The 6045-nt window shown below is 44.8% G+C and overlaps 1 pseudogene; it reads left to right on the top strand.

The window, feature by feature from the left end:
* The first annotated feature begins 3996 nt into the window (after positions 1–3996).
* LOC131758167 (ubiquitin-conjugating enzyme E2 D3 pseudogene) lies at positions 3997–4297 on the top strand (annotated as a pseudogene).
* Positions 4298–6045: the final 1748 nt, after the last annotated feature.

The following is a 6045-nucleotide window of genomic DNA, read 5'->3' as shown; positions in this document are numbered from 1 at the left end:
TGCTTTGCCAGAGCCACATGGTAGCTGGTGCGTTGGTGGAGCACACGTAAGACAGCTCCTGAGGATGCCGGGAAGCAGTTGGTAGAATTTAGTAGGGTGGGCCTCTGGGACCCTACACTAGCAGGATTACAACAGCTGCCAGTGTAGGGAACAACAATAATTCCACCTCGTATTTACATACTGGGATACGCTTTACAGAAAATTTCACATACATGTTCTGATTTGTCCCTCAGATCTTCCCACAGGCAGAAGCAAGTATAATAATCCTCCTTGGTACCAAGGGGGGTTGGACTCACAACCTCAAGGCCACTCCAGGGCCCTTAGGAGATGTCTGAGGACACCTTGTGGGCTGTTCCTTAGGTGGACACTTCAGAAGCTGTGAAGTCAAGATATGAGCATTACCTGGGGACGTCTTCTCTGCTGAGGGTTCTGAACAGGAAATAAAACAGTAAAAATGGAGAAAAATTTTTTTCTTTATTACTGATAGAGGCTAAATTGGAAGATGCAGCTTATAATGAGAATCAAATGGCCCTTGCAGTACAGTGTTAGGCAGACTTGTCTACCCTGCCACGGGTACAGCTGGACTTTTTTCCAGGTAAGACTTAGCACATGAAAAGGCAAAGGGGAACAGAAAGAAGAGGAAGAGGGTGGGTAACTCATCTAGTTTCTCCATTTAACTCAGCAACTGGGTGAGTGAGGGGTGGAGACAGTCAGGAGTGTCACACTAATGGCTATCTCTCCATGTGGAAGAAATATAAGGGCTTGGGAAAAAGTGTTCCTATATGAATAATTATAATGAATTGACATGCAGTATCCACTGGGGCCAGGCCCTCCGTACTGGCAGGAGCTGCTTAGTTTTCCAGCCTGTCCAGAGTTGATTGCTTTATTAGTCAAGGTTCTCTAGGGAAACAACAGAATCAATAGTGTGTATGTGTATGTACATATATATGTATATATCTATATATCTCTGTGTGTGTATATGTGTGGCAGGTGCGGGGGGGAGAGATCAATGTAAGCAAATTCACTGAACAAAATTAAATTATAAAGATTTATATCAGGGTATCAATCCTTGGACTGATTAGTACCTCATAACCATCTAGGATCTGTGAACCAATGCCTGAACCAAGATACTTCTTAAACTTTTTTTTTTTTGTATTGAAAACATAAGAATGACTTGCATCTTGATTCAATAAGTAACAAACAAGTGTCTGCTGTCTGCTAGGACCTGTATTGTGGGGGGACACCATGGGGAATGACATGTGATGTTTGTTTTCTGGGAGCTTAAGGTTAAGCGGAGGATGGCAAAGCATATGATGAGTGCAATTAAGAAGATATAAGCAAAGTACTGTTATGGTCCAAGGTAGGATTAATTCTGACTCAAGATCTGAAGAAGGCTCTGTGGAAAAGGAGACATTTAAATTGCACCTTGAAGAATAAATAGACTCCTGACAAGCAGAGATTAAGGAAAAGGATCTTCTAGGCTGTGTTGTATTTGAGCAATGTTGATAAATCTGGTCTTGTTGGAGTGTTCTGGATGGGGTCAGGGAGGGCGCGGGGGATGGCTGTAGGGGTTTGCTAGGGGCTCGAGGGCAGTAAGAAAAAGATAGGAAAGATAGGTTATATTAGGAAAGGCACCGAATGCCGTGTCAAAGAGTTAAGACTTCATACAGAAGGTCAGAGGAGACTGTTGAATACTTTCAAGGAGGAGAGGGGATTTTAGAAAAATTCTGGCAGTGCCTCTTGGATTGAACAATGGTCTGAGGCTGGTGTGTGGGTCTTGGTGAGAGCTGGAGAGGGCAGAACCATTGCAGAGGTAGCGGGAATGGATGCCAGGGGACTCATCTGAGAAAAGTGTTGAAGGAAGGACCTGATACCAGAAGTAGTTTTGGCTGGTGTAGGAGGGAGTCAGTCACGAACTGACCTGCTGGTCTCTGTTTTCACAGTGCGTTCTTCCTGTGTCAGAGCGTTTTCTACGTCTCCCTGCTTCCCTCTGGGCTGGAGGTTCTTTGAAGGCAGAGAGTCAGGGTTTTCATCTTTGCCCCCCTCAGCCTTCAGCTCAGCGCTCTGACCATGTGACGGTAATATATAAATGTTTGTGGCAACAAAGTGACCCCAGGAGGATAGGCTGTGGCATGCAAATCTCACAAGAGAGGTTCTATTTGTTGCTCTGTGACTGTGATGCCTGGTACTTGAAGTGAAACTCTCTCTGTGAAGTACACGTGTGGAGCCAGAGAACTTGTATGGGAATCCCCGCCTGACATCCCTCAGTGGTCTCCTCGTGGAGCCCCCTGAACAGTTGAGGGAGCCCAGATCAATAACAGGAAGTGGAAGAGGGTCCTGCCACCATGCTGTCCTGGGCTGGGGAAACTCACTTTAACTCCGAGCTCAGGCTGGCCAGGATGTCTGCTGAGAGGACAGCAGGCTCTAGCTACTCACTGGCCTAGGAGTCATCACCTCTGACCATCACAGGAGCCAGAAGAGCACCCGGAAGTCATCAGTGGTTATGGGTTCCTGGGGTCACCCACAGGGGCACTTGCTGGCAGGGTGAGGGGGATGGACTAAAATATTCTCTTCTTTAATTTACTTTTTATTTTCTTTCCTGGAAAAAGTAATGCATGTCCATTGTAGAAAATCTGAAAATAAAAACAAGTAAAAAGATAAATTACCCATTTCCTTACTAGTAAATGTAGCCAGTGCCACATTTTTATGATATAAGGCAGTCTGTTCTCTCTGTCTCTATAGAGGTATCTATCTTACCATATATATGGTACCATACACCATACTATGTATATGTCCATTACCAAATATGTGGTGCTTTTTATCTCCTCAGTTAATCAGTAGGTCCTCATTGTCAGGAAGTACAGATCTCATCCAAAGGCCTTTCCTTCTTCCACCATCCATGAAGACCAGGGGCTCATTCAGTCCAAAGGGATCCAGAGATACGTTCAAACACCAGGAGGTGACAAGGTGGTATCTGATCAATCCTGTGCTGCTTGTTTTTCTTGTTGTCACATGGCTCCACTGTTGGAAGCTGTTTGTAACACTGTGATGTCTTCACAGATCTAGACTCTCATCACTACCATTCCATTGAGGAACCCCATGCTTGGGCTCTGAAGTTATGGCTTTCTAAGCCACAGGCCCTGGAACTGCACTGTGAGGCTTTGTGCCTCAACCATTGCTCTCCCAGAACTGTCCCAGACCCACGAACCTCAGGTGCCTGTGATCAGCTGGTGTCCCCATCATGGCATCCCTTTGCCTTTCCTGCCTTTGGGGCCTTTGGAATCTCCTTCTGCTGATGAAACATGGTCAGGGCCAACATTTTTCCCCCTAATTTTAAATCTTGAGGGAAAACATGTAGGGGACCAGGTTACTTCCTTCTTAGAAGATCCTGGGTTCCTCATGCAAACTGGTCCTCCTCTGCCCAGAAACTAGTTCTACCTATTAAGGAATATTAGTCAGGCTTCAAAAAAATTTAATTACGTCATTCTCCAAGGAACATGCCACAAAACTCAGATCTCCCTCCTCCAAGATGGCAGATAGGACAAACTCAATGGATCGTTGTGTGACTGACTGGAAAGTTGTCTGATCTATCCGCCTAGGCAGGAACCAACAGACAGCCCTGGCACATCGTTACATGGAGTTTTCCTTTGGGACCAAATAAAATCTGCTCATCTCCCCATCCTAGAGCTGTCCTGGTGATTTGGGCATCTCTGCACTCCGGGGGCAGGTTTGGAATGCCAAACACTGCCTCCCAGGCCACTGATGGAGTACCCAGGTCAGCATTTTTCATCATCATTTTAAAAGGTGAAAATGCTTCCTTATCTCAGAGCTGAGGAACTGGATCTGAATAATAATTATGTGTGCGTAATTGAGGCACTCCACCTTCAAAACATCCCCTGTCTTATCACTTCTTACCACTCCAGTTCAGGCCAGTATCACGGCTCTTCTAGACAATTGCAGTCTAGACAATGTTCTACAGGTCCAGTTGGGAACAATATGTTTCATTGCCAAGCCAGAATTATGGGACCTAATGACAGCCCATATTAAGGCGGTGTATTCTTTTTGACAATTCATTTTCCTACAGACTACCCCTTGAAACCACCTAAGGTTGCATTTAAAACAAGAATTTATCATCCAAATATTAACTATTTTGAAAGTTCATTTATCCATTTGTTCACTGCTATGTGATCCAAACCCAGATGACCCCCTAGTGCCAGAGACTGCACAGATCTATAAAACAGCCAGAGATAAGTACGACAGAATATCTCAGAAATGGACTCAGAAGTATGCCATGTGATGCTACCTTAAAATCATAATACCCTGCATTATAGCTGGAATCAACTTCAAATTACGTTAAAAAAAACAGCCCGATTTCTCTGCTTCCACTTGGTCCCCTCTAGAGTCTGTTTTTCACACAGCAGGCCAGAGTATGCTGCTCAAAGCCCTCCAATGCCTTCCCACAACACACTAGAAGAACATCCGCTCTCCCCACTGTGATGTGAAGGCTCCACCACGTGACCCCCATGCATCTCCCCAGTCTCCCCACTTCGCCGCCTCCAGTCCAGCCACACAGCCCTCTTGTTCTCTGAGAGTAGCCCCAGCCTATTTCTTCCTCAGGGCCTTTATGTGTGCTTTTCCCTCCTCCTGGAATATTCTTCCTCCATTTCTCCACTCAGTTCCCTCCCTGGATTCATTCAAGTCTTTGCTCAAAAGTCACTTTTTCAGAGGGGACTTTAAAACTAGACAATGTTCCCTGCCATACCCCGCCTCCCTCCATCATGCTCGAGCCCTAGATCTCACACTGTTTTCTTCATAATTCTTACTAAGAACCCCTAATTTTTATATTTTATTGATTTGTTTCCTTATTTCTTGCTTGGTTTCCTAGCTGAAGTTCCTTGAGAGCAGGCAGAGCCATGCCTGCCTTTTTTGTGGTGGAATCCATTGGGCCTAGAATGGCACCTGCTACACAGAAGCTGCTTTGTGAACATGTTTTACATGAATGAACATAGGAGGCCATTTCTCAGGTTTATGGATGGAACACAAGTGGTGAAATTGCTTGTCTGCATAGAGGACGCTAAGCATAAGTGCACACACACACACACACACACACACACACACACACACACACACACACACACACACACACACACACACGGTAGCAATGAAATGGGTAGACAGAAATATAATTAGATTTCTTTCCTGAAATTCAAAACTATGGTTTGGGTCAGTTCTCAGCCAGAATCTGCTCTACCTTTGGGCATTTCTTCTGGTCCTACAGGACTACGTCATTCTTTGCCAACTGCGCAGGCAAATTCTTCAGGAGAAATGAGTCTGTGAGAAAGCAGTCTGGTTTCTGAGTGACCTACCTTCCTTAGTGGAGCCTCCTGAAGGCCTCTAACATTTTGGATTTAAAAACAGGAATGGTAAGAAATTTGGGTAGGTTTTGGCCAGATAATTTTGTCCAATGTGACATTGGCTGGGGTCATTCGCTTGTCTGTAGTGAACTGCTGTGTAATATGGGCTGGAAAGTCTTAGAAGGCTTCACTCACATGCCTGGTTTCTTGATTCTTCTCTGTGAGGCTTTTTTCTCTCTCCATGTGGCTGATTAGGCTTCCTCACAGCATAGTCTCAAGCTAGCTGGACTCAGAGGGAACAGCAGTTTACCACTGAGTTCTAATTGTGACTCTGTTACTTATTAGCTTTATGACCCTGGGCAAATTATTTCAATTCTCTCAGCTTAAACTTCCTCTTCTGTGAAATGGGGATAATAATACATGTCTTAGAATGTGATTGTGAGGATTTAACTTGATATATGTATAACAGGAAAATAGAATCCCAGAACCTCAGGACCCAGGCCTTTGTGAGGACAGGGAGAGAATAACTTTTCTATTCCCTTCCTTTCTACTTATGGGACAGTGATCTCAGACCACACATGTGACCTGGAGCTTGTGCCAGAAAAATTTCTGTTTCAAAGCTCTGATGATTCTTTGTGTTGTTTGGGGTAGAGCCCAGAGTAGAAACTCACATAGAGAGCCCTCTGTAGTT

Source organism: Kogia breviceps, chromosome 1 (genome assembly GCF_026419965.1).
Source record: "Kogia breviceps isolate mKogBre1 chromosome 1, mKogBre1 haplotype 1, whole genome shotgun sequence".
Taxonomy (NCBI): domain Eukaryota; kingdom Metazoa; phylum Chordata; class Mammalia; order Artiodactyla; family Physeteridae; genus Kogia; species Kogia breviceps.
The sequence above is the reverse complement of the archived record's forward strand: the minus strand, read 5'-3'. Positions and strand labels throughout refer to the sequence as shown.